Source organism: Schistocerca nitens, chromosome 3, assembly GCF_023898315.1.
Source record: "Schistocerca nitens isolate TAMUIC-IGC-003100 chromosome 3, iqSchNite1.1, whole genome shotgun sequence".
Lineage (NCBI taxonomy): Eukaryota > Metazoa > Arthropoda > Insecta > Orthoptera > Acrididae > Schistocerca > Schistocerca nitens.
This window is the reverse complement of record NC_064616.1, coordinates 414,276,810-414,298,552: the sequence shown is the minus strand read 5'-3', so window position 1 is coordinate 414,298,552 and position 21,743 is coordinate 414,276,810.

Here is a 21,743-nt window from a genome sequence, read left to right as displayed (position 1 = left end):
TTTCAATCACACATCCCGCAGCTAAGAAGAACGACCCATAAATATGACTCACAATATGGCCCAAAAAATCTCAATTTTGGGGAACCTCGCAAACTGTAATGTCTAGTGAAAACTGTCACATATATTCGTTATGAGGATTTAACTTTCCACTGCTATGAAAAGTTGGTCATAGAAGACAACGCGATCAAAATTGTTTTTTTGCATACAGCAAAATTTGTTTACAAACTTGGCATACAAAGAACAGTATGTTGTCCGTCAGACTTGTAAAAGCTCGGAACTATAAAACTCAGTTGAAAGTGGTCCCTTAAAAGCCACACACACACACACACACACACACACACACACACACACACACACACACACGTTCACTAAAAATACCATCTCACATTTCGGCCTCCAAACAAATTTCTTAAAGCCTCACGACATTCGACAGTCAGTTCAGACACTCGGTTACTCAGTTCTCTTCACTCGGGCATCAAAATCTAACAGAAAGAAATGTGGGAGTCGGCAATCACGCTGCTAGAGAGTTCAAGAAGCATACTGGGCGGTTTTCTAACGTATGCCTGACTAAACCAGCATTTCATCTGTTTCATTATAGCGTTGAAGCATTACCTGACGCTACGTACAAGATAGATCAGGAACAATTCATACCTAAAGCTTCTTTCTGGAACACCCGCTGCTTTATAGAACGCGTCAGCCTCTACTTTGGACGACGATTTATGGACATCCAGCGGCTCATCGTTTGCTTACAGTTTCCCCGATACTGATGCACGTTCTATAGGTACTAATTATAGTAGCAAATGGCCATACGCCAAGCTCATAGTTTGCGTGGTACCTGTTTCCAGCTGTTGGGCCATCAAAACTCCACAGCGTGTCAGAGTTGCTTCAGCGAAATTCATCATTCACTAAACGCAAAATCGGTCGAATGTATTCTCTGAACACATGCTGCATGTGTTCTTTCCACTGCACTTGACCTCCAGGTGAATTAGGTATTCTCATTAGCACGCTGGAGATGAGGTCACAATATCCCGCATAATCGGTGTATGTCAGCGAAGAAATGTACCGCTTCCTTGCCCAATATTTAGCGACTCGCCTTGTCCGAAGTAGTTTCTCCTTGTCCAATTCACTGGCTTTCCCAAACCAGTCCATTGCAGCGTGTTGCGAAGGTCACTAGTGCCTCGGTCAATTCTGTCATGCCCTTCCTTTCACTACTTCGATCGGTAATTCCTGAATAAAGACACTGCCTCTGCCCTCCCAATACTATGAACACGTTTCATCTTTTAACTGCGGGTTTCATCTACGTCTACATACTTACTCCACAAGCCGCAGTTCGTAGGATTGTGGAAGGTACCTCGTACTAAAGAATATGCTTTCAGCGTCTTCCTAAAGGGTAAAGCGATTTACTATTCTCAGAAAGCTAAGGAATCGCTTTATTGTTAAGGAGGAATTCTGACTTTGTCAGTCGCTGGCGGCGGACTTAATTAACGTGCCATCGTTCTCCGTCCTGGGAAGGGAATAGAACAGAGAAGGCGGTAACAAAAGCAGTCCTCTTTCACGCTTCCGCTGTAGACTGGCATTTCACACTTCTCTGCGATTACTAGTGACAGGTACGACAAAGGATCGCCTCACTTTGCTTCAATTCTTATAATAATATATATGCGTAATACATTAACTTTGTGGTCCATCATGTCCACTCTATAGTTCTAATTGATGTTTGGCTACACGTTATACCCTTTGCTCTTGTCTCTTGGAAAGCGATTTTAAAAATACTATTTTGCGCACGTTATCATCTGTAATAAATTATCCCAACTGATATTAAGTCTGACGGAAAATGAACACACATCTATTTGCGAATCCTTTAAGATAATGAATTAGTATTCTGAATTAGTGGGGGTCGAATGCCCAAATTCCGATTTTCTGTTTTTTCCGTAAATCACTTTAGGCGAATTCCCGGATAGTTCCTTCAACAGCCGGCCGCGGTGGTCTCGTGGTTCTAGGCGCTCAGTCCGGAACCGCGCGACTGCTACGGTCGCAGGTTCGAATCCTGCCACGGGCATGGATGTGTGTGATGTCCTTAGGTTAGTTAGGTTTAAGTAATTGTAAGTTCTAGGGGACTGATGAGCACAGATGTTAAGTCCCATAGTGCTCAGAGCCATTTGAACCAGTTCCTTCAAATGGTTCAAATGGCTCTGAGCACTATGGGACTTAACAGCTATGGTCATCAGTCCCCTAGAACTTAGAACTACTTAAACCTAACTAACCTAAGGACATCACACAACACCCAGTCATCACGAGGCAGAGAAAATCCCCGACCCCGCCGGGAATCGAACCCGGGAACCCGGGCGTGGGAAGCGAGAACGCTACCGCACGACCACGAGCTGCGGGCTAACCAGTTCCTTCAACAATTTCCTTGCTTGTTCTGCTTTAAGTCAGATAGTGCACAATCTGTAATGACCTCTTCGTCAACATGTTAAACCCTAATCCTTTGTCCTCTCTCCTTTTTTCACATGATCCTCGATTAATGAATGTGACATCATGTTTTGTCATGAAATTGGCGCTAGTATTCGATGCTCAAATATATCACACTCCTGTCAGATGTATATTTACCTTCTATCTACTTTTTGCGGGATTAAGACCAGCTCTATAGCCAGGTTATGAGAATTTTTTGAGAAGAAACTATCCTTAATACCTCTTTTTTAAACACCTCCAGGGTAAGCAGCAATGTGCGGCCGTTTGCTGATGACGCTGTGGTGTACGGGAAGGTGTCATCGTACAATGACTGTAGGAGGATACAAGATGACTTTGACAAAATTTATAGTTGGTGTGATGAATGGCAGCTTGCTCTAAAAGTAGAAAATCCAATTTAATGCAGATAAGTAGCGAAAACAATCCCGTTACGTTCGAATACGGTATTGATAATGTGCCGTTTGACAGTCACGTTGATTAAGTATCCAGGCGTCACGTTCCAAAGCGATATGAATTAGAACGAGCTCGTAGTAGGGAAGGCGAATGATCGACTTCGGTTTACTGGAATGATTTTAGGAATGTGTAGGCCATCTATAAAGGAGACCCCTTGTGGAACACTTCTTGAGTACTGCTCGAGTGTTTGGTATCCGCACCAGATCAAATCAGGCCAGCAATTCAGAGATGAGTCGCTAGATTTGTTACCGGTAGGCTCCATCAGCACGCGAGTGTTACGGAGATGCTTCGTGCATTCAATGGGAATCCCTGGAGGAAGGATGGCGTTCTTTTCGCGAAACTCTATTGAGAAAATTTAATGAACAGGCATTTGAAGCTGACTACAGAACGATTCTGCGTGTAAGGATGACGAAGATAACAAGAGAGATATTAGGGTCCTAGGTAGGCATACAGACAGTCATTCCCCTTCGCCCTATTTTCGAGTGGAACAGGAAAGGAAACGACTTGTAGTGGTACAAGGTACACTCCGTCATGCATCTTACGGTAGCTTGAGGAGGATGTATATAGATGCCGATGTCAGCTTACCTGGTTGGAGAGATCAAGGAAACAAGGGAAAAAAGTGAACTAGAATGATCGAATTAGTATTTTAACTATGACTTTTTCGAAAAAGAAACCACCATTTACTGATAAGGTGCTTCGGCTTTTAGAAACGAAGCCAATAACCGACTGCGTCTCACCGCTTAGCATGCGACTGGAACCTTACGTACATTATTCTCTTTCTCAACATAGCGTTGGATGCCAACGGATTTGGACATTTGTTGGATAAGAATTATTCGTAAACAGACATTCAGGAGAGACATCCAAGTAATGAAACTTTAAAATAACACAATTGTTTGGTTCGAAAGTCCGTCGAGAAGATCGGGGTAATAGCAGATAGTAACAGCAGTGGTGGTCTGACAGTTCATGGTAGAGCATAGCTATATTCGAATGCTTAGTGGCGGGGAATGGATCTCAGAATCAAAAATTTCAGCATCAAGTTCCTCGCTGGTACATAATTATAATCTCTATTGAAGTTCCATGTAATTTATTACAGTGATAGAACTACAGATTTATGTATAAATAAGTTTGTGTGGTTCAGTAGCCGAGTGCAATTCTTTCAATTGGACGCGAGTTCAGAGACTTGCATCATATCCCTAATGTACCCCAGTTGTCCAGCCGCGGAAAGGGGGCATACAGTATAACGAGGAATCCAAAGCACTTGACTTTCCTGGCGACCCTTACCATTTTTGAGAAGTGAAAGCTAGATCAAAGACAGACGGAATATTTATGCGATTCGATCGGGATTCGATCCCGCGCCATTTCTGTTTCCAGGTATGCGCTTTGCCTCTATTTTTTTCTTTCTGTTTCTTAATTGCTTTTCTTCTACGGTTCCGTGCGACTGTCAGAGGACATCTCTCAGATTCCTGAGATAAGAACTTTGCTCGGGTTGTTATTAAGGGGGATGGTCACTACTCTGACCGAACACGCTGCCGGCGACTATAAGACCACAGGCCCGACATGAATCATTTTGTAAATTTGTGTAAATTTGTGGTAAGGTCTTATGGGACCAAACTGCTGAGGTCATCGGTCCCTAAGCTTACGCACTACTTAATCTAACTTAAACTAACTTATGCTAAGGACAACACACGCACCCATGCCTGAGGGAAGACTCGAACCTCCGACGGGGGGAGCCGCCCGGACCGCGACAAGACGCATAAGACCGCGCGGCTACCCCACGCGGCTCATGATTCATGCGACCGCATATGTGGAGGTGACGTAGGTTACAGAGCACTCACAAAATGGCACCACTGTCATGAAGTAGGTAAGGCAGACCTGGAGTCTTTCCGCCAGTGTTGAAATTAAGTGCTCTGAGAACAGTCTTACGACGCCCACAGAATGATATGTCGACGACCTGATATGGCCATGTCGCTACTAGACTTGGGGATAGGGTTTCAATGCTGGTCATAGGTCACGTAAGCTGTTTTAGATTACATATCCTCTCTGATAGTATTTTTATTCTTTATACGCCTCAAGGAATAAGCTACTACGTCAGACTATAATTATGAAAAAATGACTTCATTTCATCTAAACCTATAGATACCGATGGTCACCAAGATCTCCAACCAAAGTATGTGACTCTTTTTATTTTTTTCTACTTTCACATGGGAAACTGACATCACTTAACGAATTTCAACACAATTCGTCTTTCTTCGTTGTACCCTATTTTCGCAATATTCTTTCTTCTCTTCTCTATGTTTAAATTTCTTCTTTCCATTTAAATTGATCGTAATTTCTTTTTTTTCCCTTGCTAGCCTCCTACACTTAATATTTTATCCTTAAAGGAGGTTGTTTCTACTTTTCTCTAGTATTGTATACTGTCTCTTTTCATCTGTTTTTCATACATCTGTGTAGCACGCTGCTCTTGACGTTATCCTTTCACAATCATTTATTGGAAATGCCCAAAATTACAACTTTCAGTTTGCCATTTTCTGTGGGTTTTTTTCCTTTTTAGATATTCTCGTTTCTTGACATTTTCTAATCCATTTTTTTTTTTTTTGCAGCACACTAACAGTTGACCTTATTATTCGTTTCAGGTAGCTTGTTTCACCCAGGTTTTACTTCACTGTTAAACAATCGCATGCGTATGTACTGTCATGTTTTACTAATGAAGCACATTGTTTTAGTTTGGTATTTACAAGAAAACATGTCATATTGTAAGTGTTTTTGGCTAAGCTTTGTGATGTTTCCATTGTTCAGAAATGTTCAAATGTGTGTGAAATCTTATGGGACTTAACTGCTAAGGTCATCAGTCCCTAAGCTTACACACTACTTAACCTAAATTACCATAAGGACAAACACACACACCCATGCCCGAGGGAGGACTCGAACCTCTGCCAGAACCAGCCGCACGGTCCATGACTGCAGCGCCCTAGACCGCTCGGCTAATCCCGCGCGGCGTTTCCATTGTACTCTCCATTGCCTTGCATAAACTACAGATTATTCTTCTCCATTTTTCTTCGAAATATTTTCAGTACATGTGCCACACAGTTAGTAGATATTTACCGAATATCATATTGAACTGCCGTCAGTTACTAGGAATAACTTTTTTTATTGATAACACATTCGATTGTCACAAATCATCAGCAGGTTCAGGAAGGTTTTTGGTCACTCTACGAAACACTGAAAATGCAAAATGAGCGTCGGAACTTGATAGATAAAAACTGAACTTTGATCAGAAGAACCAACATCGGCGATAACACGATAGTAAGAAGCACTCAATCTCTGAAACACTCACTCCTATCAGTGAATGCCGCGGACAAGATTATGGTTGGTTGGTTGATTCAGGGAAGGGGCCCAAACAGCGAGGTCATCAGTCCCATCAGATTAGGGAAGGATGGGGAAAGAAGTCGGCCGTGCCCTTTCAAAGGAACCATCCCGGCATTTTCCTGAAGCGATTTAGGGAAATCACTAAAAACCCAAATCAGGATGGCCGGACGCGGATATGAACCGTCGTCCTCCCGAATACGAGTCCAGTGTGCTAACCACTGCGCCACCTCGCTCGGTCCTCAATTTTTGAATACCTGTAAGGCGTTGAGACACATAGCCATTAATCATCTAAGCCCCAGCTCACTCATTTTTCATTTCATAACTGGGCGAATCATGTGCAACGATTAGGTTCTGAGGATAAACAGAAGTGAATAGAGTAATGAGAAAAGAAGCAGTGCAGTGCCTTTGATAGCTGGTGAGTAAAAGGAGCAATATAATGAGTGTATAGTGAATTAAGTCACAAATTGCTGCCAACAGTAACATCGTATGGCGCACTGATCTTTTGTAAATTATTTGTATCCTTATTGAAGGAGACTGAGATTGCAGGCACATGTGAGTTTCAACATATGAGCGATTTCACGTCTCTCTTAATGCAGCAGAACCAATTTCTGAAAGTTGACACAAACACTTGGAAGTCTTCATGAAAAGCACAGAATATGTAACTTCACGGAGCTGTGTCTTGTTGTTGTGATTGGCACCACAGCGATTTTGACGTCGGAAAATCAATGTGATTGACACCACCGCGTTTTTGTAACGTCAAAATCGCTGTGCTGCCCAACAAAACAACCAGAGACAGCTCCACGCCAGCAGCAGACTACATTGTAAACTTATTTCTGGCCATCCGCTGCCCGCCGACTTCCCCAAAATACCCCAATAGCCACTATAGCAGCTGACCAATGAACAAAACAGTTCTAAGTTAATGTATACTAAGACATTGTATCTTTAATTATCACTTGTATGCATAAACGCCCGAGGATCAGTAAAACGTGCACGAAACGCGTTGCAGTGTGTAAGGACAAACGGAATATAAATAAATGTGACTGGTAACTACAAACTACAAACAATTATTCCACATAGCCACGGTTCCTAAACTTAGTTAGCATGTGGTGGATAAAATCTTCAGCAATGGCTGTTAAAACACTTTTCTTAAAAAGTTGCTACTGGTTTCGCATCAGTGGAGATGCATCTTCAGATAATCTGTACAAGGGATTAAAACATTACAGCATTACAATGGTTTTTAAAAGAGATGTGTACTACCATAGTGATGGGAAGGCGAATCAACATATTTAAATTTGTGACTCCTGTATAAGTATGGGAACTAACTAAAAACTCCACACTTACATGATCGTATTCACATGAATATGTCTTAACTTCGGCAGATAAGTGTAATGGAGCCTTGAATGTCTTACCATGCGGCAGACAGCATAGAAGTGTGCGCGACCCCAGCGTGAACTGTACTGATGGGTCGGTATTACGAAAAGGTGGGGGTTGGCTTTACAATTCGTGAAACTTACGAACTATTACGTGTTACATTGTCGTTTATATCTTTTAGCAGCTGAAACCGCTTTAAAAATTTACTATACAAGTAAATGCAACCCCGAAAAAACTTAGCAAATAACATGAATATTTTTAATGCTATATTGCACTATTTTCAGAACCAGCAAGCGAATAGCGTATGTATAGTATTGCAGGGCACATAAAGAAGTTTGTTTCTTTCATTTGATTCTTAATGTCCAATTACGACAACTGAGAATAAAATTAAAATCATTTCTTTTAAAAACCATTGTATTTCTGTAACTCTTTAATTTATTGTACAGATCACATGAAGAGGCATCTCTGCTGGTGTGAAACCGTTAGTGACTTTTTAATAAAAGTCTTTAACAACCTGAGCGGAAGATTCTATTCACCATATGTAATTCTGACCGCGGTTTCCCGACCTCTAAAATATTATTAGCTAGCATGGCCACAATTAATCAGCTAATTAGATTTTGCTTAACACCAAAAGTAGGTGAGTGCATATACGTGTGCCAAAGGCCATAGAGACTACTAAATACACTTGTCTGCATCTCTATCTACACTCTGCAACCCGCCGCCTGACGATGTGTGGGACAGGGTAGTGTTATTTCACCGCTGCCTTGTTGCGTTCGCGAATGATGTGTGGAAAGAAAGACTGTAGCCAAGACGCCGTATGAACTCTAATTTATTGTCGTGGTAACTTTTCGAGAGACATGCCGGAAGAAGGAGTATATTGCCCAGCACTTCTTGGAACGCACCCACTCGAAACTCGTACAATGAATCTCTCCGCCTCTGTTTCATTGTGTATGGCAGCATCACAGTAGCGCTCTGGCTCTTACTAAACGACTCCATGCGGACATACGCAACACTTCGTTTAATTTTTTTAATACAACACATGTTTTTCTGAAAGCCGGTTGGTTTTATTCAGGACTCCAATATGCCATTTATTCCTCACTCCTTTGGCTACAAAACCCTAGATTTCAGCATAATCTCCGTTCAGTGCGACGGCCTTACGCCACCTTACTGGGAGGGCCTGTATGCCTACATGGTATCGCTCTGCTCGTAAACGTTTTGCTGCATCAATAACCTACCTCCCCGTCATCCGCGCAGTGCATCCCGCGGATTGAATCCTCTGCCCTTCATACATCGTTGAGAGTGTCCGCACGTTCCAACATTGCAAGAGTCAAAGAAGTGCGCGGCAGGTCGACAGGTGGGAGGTCGAACAGGTTTGTACGACCTTGTTGCGATGATGACAGACGCCTCGCCCAACGACTCACCGTGCTTTTGTTCACTACCAGATCATCGTTTAGACACTCTGCAAGCGCCTATGAATATCTGCGACGCTCTGGTTTCTCGCCGAAACGAAACTGATGACTGCTTTCTGCTTGGAACACACCCCCGTTACAGACGCCATTTTGAAGGCTACGTATAGCGCCGCCACGTATAGGAACCTCATGAAACTACCGAAATTGGCTGAGAAAAGAAAATGTGTTGCATTACTTATTGAAAGCCCCTCGCAGTTCCTTTTCTGAGTGTCAGTAGGCTTCCAAATCAAGGTAAAACTTTATCACAAAATAATCGCGTACAGCAGTCTCCAAAACACGTAGCTAGAATACATCGGAGACCGAAGAAACATATTTTAAAAAGTATTATAATCGAAAAGTTACACCGTGTGGACAAAAGTCATAGGAAGGCGCAGGATGTGATGTTGATTGTCACTTGCCTATGCAGTGCCTTTGTCTCATAACATTCCTGACGCCCCATAACAAAGCCTCACTCATTTTTTCATGGTAAGAAAATTACATTAAAGAAATACTCCTGGGTTTTCTTTTGTACAGGAACATTTCAAAATGGTGTGAAGCGTTTCTGTTTTTTCTTTGCTAGCCTCAATGTCGGTTCCTATCCCGACCTTGAGTGACTGGACACTAACTTTGGCGCCACTAACAGTCTTTACATACACTATGTGATCAAAAGTATCCAGACACCCACAAAAACATTCGTTTTTCATATTAGGTGCACTGTGCTGCCACCTGCTGCCAGGTACTCCATACCGACGACCTCAGCAGTCATTAGACATCCTGAGAGAGCAGAATGGGGCGCTTCGCGGAACTCATGGACTTCGAACGTGGTCAGGTGAGATGCGAGATTTCCACACTCCTAAATATCTCTAGACCCACTGTTTCCGATGTGATAGTGAAGTGGAAACCTGAAGGGACACATACAGCACAAAAGCGTACAGGCCGACCTCGTCTGTTGACTGACAGAGACCGCCGACAGTTGAACAGGGTTTTAATGTGTAATAAGCAGACATCTATCCAGACCATCACACAGGAATTCCAAACTGCATCAGCATCCACTGCAAGCACAATGACAGTTAGGCGGGAGGTGAGAAAACTTGGATATCATAGTCGAGCGGCTGCTCATAAGCCACATATCACACCGGTAAATGTCAAACGACACCTCGCTTGGTGTAAGGAACGTAAACATTGGACGATTGAAGAGTGGGAAAACGTTGTATGGAGTGACGAATCACGGTACAGAATGTGGAGATCAGATGGCAGGGTGTGGGTATGACGAATGACCGGTGAACGTCATCTGCCAGCGTGTGTAGTGCCAACAGTAAAATTCGGAGGCGATGGTGTTACTGTGTGGTCGTGTTTTTCGTGGAGGAGGCTTGCACCCCTTGTTGTTTTGCGTGGCACTATCACAGCATAGGCCTAAATTGATGTTTTAAGCACCTACTTGCTTCCCAATGTGGAAGAGCAATTCGGGGATGGCGATTGCATCTTTCAACACGATTGAGCACCTGTCCATAATTCACGGCCTGTGGCGGAGTGGTTACATGACAATAACATCCCTGTAATGGACTGGCCTGCACAGAGTCCTGACCTGAATCCTACAGAGCACCTTTGTGAGGTTTTGGAACGCCGACTTCGTGCTGGGCCTCACCGACCGACATCGATACCTCTCCTCAGTGCAGCACTCGGTGAAGAATGGGCTGCCATTCCCAAAGAAACATTCCATCACCTGACTGAACGCATGCCTGCGAGAGTGGAAGCTGTCATCAAGGCTAATGGTGGGCCAACACCATACTGAATTCCAGCATTACCGATGGAGGGCGCCACGAACTTGTAAGTCATTTTCAGCCATTTGTGTGGATACTTTTGAACATATAGTATACGACTAGAAATTCTTTGAGTTTTGTGAGAGATATTTCGACAGTATTCTGCTACGGTGGGCACTGAAGTCTTTACGCATTGTTGTCTTGACAGCCAAACGTGTTTCAGGGAGGAAGGAAGGAAGATTGGGTTCAACGTCCCATCGACATCGAGCAAACGTGTTTCATTCAGCATCTCTCTGTCTATAACCCTATGCTTTTTTTTTGACACCTACTATGCGGTAATTTGAAGTTTCTTTATAGTGACTGTATACCATAGAGGATCTCTCCCATCTCTAACAGTTGTGTTACGCACGTATCTACCCAGTGTATGGTAAAGTATTCTTTTAAAGCCGGTCTGTGTGACCGAGCGGTTCTGGGCGCTTCAGTATGGAACCGTGCGACCGCTACGGTCGCAGGTTGGAATCCTGCCACGGGCATGGATGTGTGTGATGTCCTTAGGTTAGTTAGGTTTAATTAGTTCTAAGTTCTAGGGGACTGATGACCTCAGATGTTAAGTCCCATAGTGCTCAGAGCCGTTTTATTCTTTTTAACTTGAGCCAAGATTACTCTACATACTCCTGTCCTGAGCTGCTGTGATACCTGATGAAAAAAGTAAACGAGACTTTTTTAAAGTCAGTTTTTCAATATGACAAAATTATAATAATTCAAATACCAGCTTTCAGTATAGCATCCCCCCACGTTCATAAAGTATTTGTCTTCTCTCTTTCTGCATCCGAGCTACGACAGGTGAGCTTCAGAAAATGCTGTATCATTTTCTGGCTCAAATGGCTCTGAGCACTATGGGACTTAATATCTGTGGTCATCAGTCCCCTAGAACTTAGAACTACTTAAACCTAACTAACCTAAGGACATCACACACATCCATGCCCGAGGCAGGATTCGAACCTGCGACCGTAGCAGTCGCGCGGCTCCGGACTGAGCGCCTAGAACCGCGAGACCACCGAGGCCGGCTATCATTTTCTGGCACAAAGATGTTATTCAATGTTTTACTCATTTCTAAAGATGATGCTTAAGTAATTAATTGTTCAGATATACTGCCAATAAAGAAAAACGTTTGGAATGTAATTGCTTTTACGATCCGCAAAATATGTGTGAAATCACTTCTTTTTTTTCCATACTTCGGTGAACGCTCAAAGCACACTAACAAACTTGATTGCGCTAGCGATGACTCGTTAATGGAAATCGATGCGGTTTCTGCTATACAATGTTATTACCTACCGAGTGAAGTGTCATAGTGGGATTCTGTCGGAAGAGACAGCGGCCCAGCGACAACAAATGCTCTCGGCGGATAAAAGTGCTGCATTTGTTAGAAATCTGCCGTTGAAGCTGAAAGTTTCTTTCTTCAGTCTTTTGAAATAAGAGCAGCTCTGCAATGAAATAAAGTTCTAATAAAACTTTGACATCAGTAAGCATGTCGCTTCGCAGACAGCGAACAACGGCGTGAAAGGAAGTTTGGGAAAGTTGGTGCGCGCCCGGCACAGAGCTGCAAAACTTGGTTTGCACTAATGAGATCGGCGGGCTGAGGGTTCGCTAATCCTCAGCTACAGTCCAACGTGTGCTCGTCGCTACCAGTTATACGAGGCACTGCCTGAAACCCGGTACAACTCTCGCTTACACTTCTCTGTTCAAACAGCATTGTTTGTCTTTTAGTGAGGTAGCTCATAAACGACGGGCTGGGAACAATATGTTCATTAACAAAACCAAATTATTTTCTGTGTGTGGGCTGACATTCCTTCAAGTCCTGGAACAGCTTTTATATCCAAACGCAGGTTAGTAGCGCCCTATAGATATCACATGAGCAATGTTATAAGTAAACCATATAGTGGAAACAACAGTAGAAGTGGAACTAAGTGATTATACAACTTTTCTGACTCACGTAAGGTAAGTGTGCCAAGGTTCAATTCCGACAGAATTAATCATTTCATTTCCCTGAGTCCACCTAAAGCTGGGCAGCCACCAGTCAATAAAGTGTTACCCAGAGAAGCTAGCAGGAGACTTCGACTAGCGGACTGGTACGCTAAATGAGGTGAATCGAAAATTTACAAAAATGAGTTTTCGAAGAAAAAGAGAATGATAAATTATCGGAATGTAGGGCCAGACAGAATACAGAACAACATCAGTCCGGTAATGGTCAAACACCATTTGCCGGAACTGTCACTATAACATGAGTCTCATTATTCGTTCTCAGTAACGTGCATGCTTAACAAGTTTGCTGCACATTGTTCTTCGAAGACTGCGAAATGTGTACGACATGGTGGCCGAAATAAAACTGGTCCAGAAAGTATTTATAAGACGGACTCTGAACTGATCCTTGTTAATGAACAGGAGAGCCTCTCACACAGACGGTAATGAAAACCTTGATTTCGTAGCCCCATCGGGTACTGTCACATGTCTGCACGTGCACCTCTCCCGCATCTTCTGTCTCGAGTTTGAGTGAGTGAGAGGAGCAGGCGTATTTATCGAACAGCTGAACGCAGCACAAAATGGTGCGCACGATAAAACAGTGCGTGATCATCGTCGAGCGTTATGCGAAATATAATTCGTGGAAAACCTGTACGGAACTGTTTGTGCAAGGGTTCTAAACTGGAAGTATTTTGGCAAAACCTCCAGCAAAGCCTGCAGTGTAAAACTTAGTGGCAAAATGGCGTGTAACGTGCTCTGTAGCGGATAAAAACCGTATTTACCCGAAGAGAGTTCGAACACCAAAAAGAATTTCTCGAGTGGAGGAAACCCTGGAACAAAGTCTAATGAAAACCCAACGCCATATATCTATGCAAGTGGAAATTAAGAGATCGCCGTGTCAAAACACTATCAAAATGGACCTGCGTGAACATCCGTACAAACCTACTCTGATACGTGTGTTAAAGCGTCCAGACGAACTTCCGCGTGTTGAGTTCTGCCAGTGGTTTCTCAGTGAAGTGGAATCAGGAGTTTTGAAACCTAGTTTTTTTCATTTCTTCGCGTGAAGCCCGGTTCAGCCTGTCAGGTTATGTGAACTGACAACACGTGTGCCATTATGCACCAGAGAATTCCCATCAGTACTGTGAAGAGCCGTTGCATGATCTCGAGATTGGTGTTTGATACGCAGTGAGCGGTGTCCGCATCGTAACACGATTACTCCACTAAACTGTTACGTTAATCGGAATTTCCAGAAACTGTTTAATCCATATGTGGGTCAACTTAAAAAAATATGACGGAGCACCAGCGCGCATCGCCTTGACAACCTTGTCCCCAGGGAATGAAACATTCGGTGAGGGGAGAGAAATCAGCAGAGGTAGTACAGTCCCCTAGCCATCTAGATCGGCTGATCTCTCTCCCTGTGGATTTTACCTGTGGGACAAATTGAGGTTTTAGGTGTACTCAGATAATCCTCACACACTGGAAGGGCTATAGCAGAGCATTAAAAACGCTGTTGCTGATATCCCTTAGAGCTGCTTCACGTGTCTCATAGATTGATAAATCGTGAACAGAGCTGCATCGACGTCAGTTCCAGCATAGTGCCATATTTATTAACAAAGAAAAATCCTTCGTCAGTTTCATTGTAAATGATTTCCAGACCAGTTTTATTTTGCCAACAATGCGTTACTGCTAATACTATAACAAGCATTTGAAGTCTCATTATTATTGGTCACGTTGCGTGGAGCGGAAATTACCCAAATGAACGATGATTTATTTATTTATTTATTTATTTACATGTTCAAGTTCCGTAGGACCAAATTGAGGAGCAAATCTCCAAGTTCATGGAACGTGTCAGTACATGAAATTACAACATAAAAGTAATAAAAGACAAAAATAAAATGTGGTGTCACTGCCAGACACCACACTTGCTAGGTGGTAGCTTAAATCGGCCGCGGTCCATTAGTACATGTCGGACCCGCGTGTCGCCACTGTGTGATCGCAGACCGAGCGCCACCACACGGCAGGTCTCGAGAGACGTACGAGAACTCGCCCAGTTGTACGACGACGTTGCTAGCGACTATACGGACGAAGCCTTTGCTCTCATTTGCCGAGAGACAGTTAGAATAGCCTTCAGCTAAGTTAATGGCTACGACTTAGCAAGGCGCCATTAGCCTTAAATAGCTTGTATATAAAGAGTCACTTGTATCGCCACAATCTCCAGATGTCTCATCAAGAACGATGTATACAAGGATGTATTAAAAGTTAAGTATATTCCAAAGATACGTATTTTCTTTATCACATTCATTAAGTCTCCTGTTTCAGACCTCACTCCATCCTTCGTGAGTTAGCGCGTGCATCTTGGCCGCCTCTTTCAATTAGTGTGCGTAGTGTTGGCAAGTCTGCCGACACTACATAAAATGTTTATGAACCCGAAAAATGTCAATCCATATGTTTAAGCAAACGCAAACAGCAATACAACAAGAAGCAGCTTAATTTTTCAAGGAACTCCTCGACAGAATATAAGGAGTGATCCATGAGGAAACTCTTCAGTTTCGACTTGAAAGCACGTGGACTACTGCTAACATTTTTGAATTCTTGTGGTATCCTGCACACCTTTCTGCACAAGAGTTAACGAAGTCCGTTCCAAATGCAGGTTCAAGAGGCTGAAGTAAATCGAAACAAATACCATTGTTTTTCGTGTGATGCATACTCATGTTGAGAATGCTACAGGATGACACAACGAGGTGGATATCACTAACAAGGGAACCTCCCCATCGCACCCTCCTCAGATTTAGTTATAAGTTGGCACAGTGGATAGGCCTTGAAAAACTTACACAGATCAATCGAGAAAATAGGAAGAAGTTGTGTAGAACTATGAAAAAAATAAGCAAAATATACACACTGAGTAGTCCATGGGCAAGATATGCAACGTCCAGGAGGGTTTGAGCTGACAATCCCCGTGGTCCCGTGGTTAGCGTGAACAGCTGTGGAACGAGAGGTCATTGGTTCAAATCTTCCCTCGTGCGAAAAGTTTAATTTTTTATTTTCAGACAATTATTATCTGTCCGTCCGTCCGTCCGTCCGATGCGAGGTAACTGCGCCGTAGTATCGGGCAAGGTAGAAGAATCTTTTTACCCATTCGCCAAGTGTACAAGTTAGGTGGGTCGACAACATATTCCTGTCATGTGACGCACATGCCGTCACCAGTGTCGTATAGAATATATCAGACGTGTTTTCCTGTGGAGGAATCGGTTGACCTATGGCCTTGCGATCAAATGTTTTCGATTCCCATTAGAGAGGCACGTCCTTTCGTCTACTAATCGCACCGTTTTGCGGTGCGGTCGCAAAACACAGACACTAAACTTATTACAGTGAACAGAGACGTCAATGAACGAACGGAGAGATCATAACTTAACGAAAAAAGTAAGTACACTTTCCCCTCCAGGGGAGATTAGAACCAAGGACCTTTCGTTCGGCAGTTTCTCACGCTAACCACGGGACCACGGAGCTCCTGCACTCATATTCTCCTCGATGTTGCCTATCTTGCACATGGACTACTCAGTTTGTATATTTTGCTTATTTTTTTCATAGTTCCACACAACTTCTTCCTGTTTTCTCGGTTGATCTGTGTTCAGTTTTTCAAGGCCTATCCACTGTGCCAACTTATAACAAAATCTGAGGGGGGTGCGATGGGGAGGTTCCCTTGTAAGGAGAACACGGCATGTGCCATAATCCTAATTCCTAGCAACTTCGCTCAGTGGAAGAGGAGTCAGAATTATCAAACACCTGTCTCAGCTTACCCGTAGATTCTCCATCGTCTCTGAGAAAACGACGGGCGAAGTTTTCGACGTAATTTAAATTCCTTTTAGGTCGCGATAATCTCAGTAGAAATGATGGCACAGTTGGTAGGCTCGCGGTCTCTCACTTCTGCGTCCCATACTCGAAACCTGATTATCGTTTTTATTTATTTTTCATTTATCTATCCAAGTCCGTAGAAGGTTACCACAAGGGTGTTTCTTGTCAAGTTAGGGGGATACAGGGGCGTTATATTAATTGTAAAATTACATCTGGATTTCACAATGTCATACGTTTATTATACTATGTGTATATGGTATTTTCAGGCGTTTTTCAATTTTCATATTCTTAACTTGATTCTTTTATCAATACTTATACTTCAGTCTTATGTTTATTCTTAAGGAAGATTTGGTTCATTCCTTTAGTTAATGCCGATAGTAGAAACATTAGAAACATAGAAATTCCGAACGCAATGAGCAACGCTCGAAGGCAGGTTTGCCACAGTGACATGTCTTCGTATGAATCTCACTCGGAAAAGAAACGTCTTAAGCACTGCTGAAAATTTCATGCGATGACAATAATTTCACGGCAAATTACGCATAACGGACCACTTTTCCGAAACCTGGCGCTTGTAGTTGATTTTGGATCAAGATACACTACAGGAATTTCAACGAGAACCATTTCAACTAATTTTCTCATTTATTTATTGTTTTTTTCTTTAATTCATTCACCAGACATTTAACGTAATGTCACTACACAATGGAAAACATACGCGAAGTAATATTCTACAAACACGAGTAGATAAATGAAAGACAAAAATAACAGTAATAATCGGGTTCGAATACGGAGCGCGAAACTGTGAAGCCGCGACGCTAGCCACTGTATCACCGCTTTCGTGAAACTACCTATTCGCTAAAAGGCGCATAAAATACCTCGAAAACTTTGATCGTCATTTTCTCAGGAACGGTCGAGTGCCTACGTATAAGCCGAGACACGTGTTCGCTTATGTTGGCCCCCTCTTCGGCTGAGCGAAGTTTCTGGGAAATCGGGTTATGGCACGTGCCCTGTTCTCCTCGTGAGACTATCCCACCGGTCTGAGTATTGGCGTTTCCTCTGCAGTTACTTGAATAGTCGAAATGGAAAACCTAAGGGCCATTTTTAAAAAATAAAACGCGTTTTCAGTGCTGTTGTGTTCTCGATGCTTGTTGCATCTGTCTTAAACATGATCCAGGTGCCAAACGATGGAGAAAGTCTTTCGAACATACGTTAGTAGATGGTGCAAGGTCTTTGTGCCAGGCGGTGCTTACCTCTGGATTTCCAAAACTTAAAGGATACGAGAAGTCTGTTTTTCTACTGCAGTTCTACTAGTTAATAAGTTAATGCTGTATTTCTGTACCTGTATTATCGCAAACAAACCATAGTGCCTCAGAATCAATGGCACTTGGAATAAAGACTTTTTCGTGCTATGTTGTCGCAAACTGACATTTTTGAGACCGTAGTGTGTGCAAAATAGAAGTTGATTCTTGCAAAGAAGAAAACAGCAGCCAACCACTGTTAATAATGCTATTTATTTACACAAATAGTGCCGTTACCGTTTTCGAACCGACAGGTTCAGCTTCAGACTGCTCTTGACGTTTATATTACATTTTAGTAGTTTACATTGGTTGTTGGCTGTTTTTTGCTACAAGAAATGTAATGCAAACAACAACAAATGTAAAATAAACGTGAGCAGCCCTCTGAAGATGAACCAGTCGGTTCGAAACCGGTAACGGCGCTACTTGTGTACGTAAATAGCATTATTGACTCTCTTGCTGTTGTTGCCTTCTTTGCAAGAAGCAGCTTGTAAAAACTTTCTAATTGCCACTGAGACCAGTTAGTTTACTGGTATGGCATTCAGAACGTGCTTAATAAAGTATTCATTTGTCTTATTATTTGTTTGCGTTGATGCGGTGAGTAGCACATTTTTGTGATATCATAACAACTTTTCAACTTTTTCGGTGAATGTCATATAAATAACCACATTTCCGGGAGTGATCGCAATACAGATTCTGAGTAAGAGGTAGATAGCGATGATTCAGAGGATTTGAGTTCAATATCTCAAACAAGCTATGGAGGAATGGATGGATGGGACTCTGTGGACAAAATCTGCTCCTCCAAGAAACACTTGCCAAATTGTTCAAATGGCTCTGAGCACTATGGGACTTAACATCTGAGGCCATTAGTCCCCTAGAACTTAGAACTACTTAAACCTAACTAACCCAAGGACATCACACACATCCGTTTCCGAGGCAGGATTCGAACCTGTGACCGCAGCAGTCGCGAGGTTCCGGACTGAAGTGCCTAGAACCTCTCGGCAAACGCTTGCCTCACACAACAAATTTGCTGTGATGTGCATTACTGGAGTGGAAGACACAAGACAGAAGAAAGCTACACCGTCTTTAAAAAATGGCTCTGAGCACTATGGGACTCAACTTCTGAGGTCATTAGTCCCCTAGAACTTAGAACTAGTTAAACCTAACTAACCTAAGGACATCACAAACATCCATGCCCGAGGCAGGATTCGAACCTGCGACCGTAGCGGTCCTGCAGTTCCAGACTGCAGCGCCTTTAACCGCACGGCCACTTCGGCCGGCAGACCGTCTTTAGCGAGAGTGGTCAAACTCTCCAGGATACACTGTCTTTCGGTGATTTAATTTTTGTCATTATAAGAACTGAGTGTTTACATTTGAAAAATCATTAAATACATTTTTGAAAACTCGTATGGTGTTATGTATACACGAATATTCTAGTCTCATCAATGGTTTCATGAAAATATTTTTTTTATAACTAGTGTAAAAAATCCCCCCTCCCCCCCCCTCTAGAAACGTCATAAAAATACGCTTGTGTGCTAACGGGTTTTACTCTTTACTTTGTGATGTTTACACTTACATCCCAATTTGCTCAGTAGTTTAATGAAATTTTTTCTTTTGCTAAGTGGGATAAAAAATACCTCACACGTGTTGTAACGTAATGAAAATACTCGCGCGAGCTAACAGGCTTTTGGTATGGCTTGGACTACGAGTGGCGATTGACGCCACAGCCGAGTGGCGCGGCGCTGCGCATCGCATCGATGAGCGCGAGCTGATAACGTCCGTGGGAAGCAGATTGCCGGAGGTTTTGTGGCCGCAGCAGCGCGTCCTGTTCTCTTCTGCGCCAAATATTCCACTGTTCGATATCACCTTCATTAAAAACCTTGCATAGATATACCGTGCGACTACGTATAAATACATGGCTCCATAGCAGATGTCTGTGAATGTGTTCTGCATTCTCTTAAAAAACGTACAAAACCAATACGAAAACCGAGGCATCGCATATAGCTCTTCGAAGGTTTGGGCAAGCACATAAATTTATTTATGTCTTCATTTCAAGCTCCACAAATGATGGTACGTAATCTGATGAACGTTGTACAAGTATCTTTTTCAGCCTTTGCTATTCCTCGTATACTGGCAGTGAGGAATGTATGTTGCCGCGTTTCCGTATAAACCAAAAAATTTCTGATTTTTAGCGTCGTGACCCTAACACGGGACCTAAATAGGAAGTAATATGTTTTATCACTACTTTTATGAAGTGTGGTCTTGGAAATTTTAGAGTAAACCTTTCTGCTGTGCAATACGCTTTCTTGTTGCTTCACTTACCGAAGTTTTTTGAGAACTTCCGTCATCCTCTCGCGCTGATTAAACAAGCATGAGATGAATTATGTAGCTCTTTTGGATATCTTCTCTTTTGTTCTTCCCCCCCCTCTCTTTCTCTCTCTCTCTCTCTCTCTCTCTCTCTCTATCTATCTATCTATCTCATTCGCTACCGTTGCAAGCAAGCTCCTCCGTGATCATTTTTTTTTTAAGTATTCCGCTACCACGCTCCAACAATATCGGATCTTTTTGCTTATTAACAAGCAACAAGCATTGTTGTGTATTTTGTATTTAGTTACACTGAAAATCAGTTGCCAGCATTTTCACCAGGAGTTTGTGATCTACTGGTGAAACTTAGTGATTGTCCACTTATCTGGCACCCTGCATATAAGTCTACTATCTTTGGAAACGTATCTACCTTATCTGGCATCTCATTTGTACAGAGTGTCTAGTGAATATAAAAAATCATTATATTTGCGCTTTTATCAATATTTCCTCATTGAGAACGAGTTATTAACTTCTGCTTGTTGTATCTTTTTGAGTATAGTAGCATACTCTCCCACATAACTAGTAATCATGTATATCTCACACTTCTCGGAGGAACGGAATTAACCTGTTCCAAACTTTCATAACATATGCGCCTTGAAAACAGTTACATCAACGTTGTATTTTTAACTTTCGGTTCCTTTTATTTTAATTTTTTTCGAGTTGTATATAAAAGGATATACCACTGAAAGCGTATTTCCAACATTATAGTACGTTTATCACTTCATGTCACTCAGTCACGCAGCTGTTCTTAAAACCTGGTCTCTCTTTTTTACTACACCTATTCGGTAATGGTCCCAGACTGATATTCGGTAGTCAACAATTTCTCTGGATTTGTGAGCTGTATTCTTCGTGGATGAACTTTATTCACGGGAGTCTTCCAGCGAATCTCAGTCTGCTATCTGCTTGTGTTACAACTAATTGTAAGTGGTCGTTGTTCGATAATTTGCTTGGAGTTCATACCGCTTGGTGCCTTATGGTTATGATTATTTACAGTATTGGTCTTCAAAGATGGAATTAAATAATAATCATTCTTTCTACATCTTTACGTCACATTTGCTTGTGTTGAGAATCAGTGCAGTAAGCATGGATCCTTCGGAACTCCTGCTACATTACGTTGCAAATATCTAGCTGTGCGTTTGTCGAAAGACACTTTTATATTATTAGAAAAAAAATTATATCGCATGGAGAACGAAACGCTAAACATCTTTTCCTATATCTATATCTTCTATACTAATAATAAAACTGTAAAGCAGTCGTGTGTGCCAGAACATGCTAATCTCCAGAACTACTAGACGAATTTTCGTGGGGCGTTCACGGGTAACTTGAGTGTAGCTTGGGATAACGTATAGGCT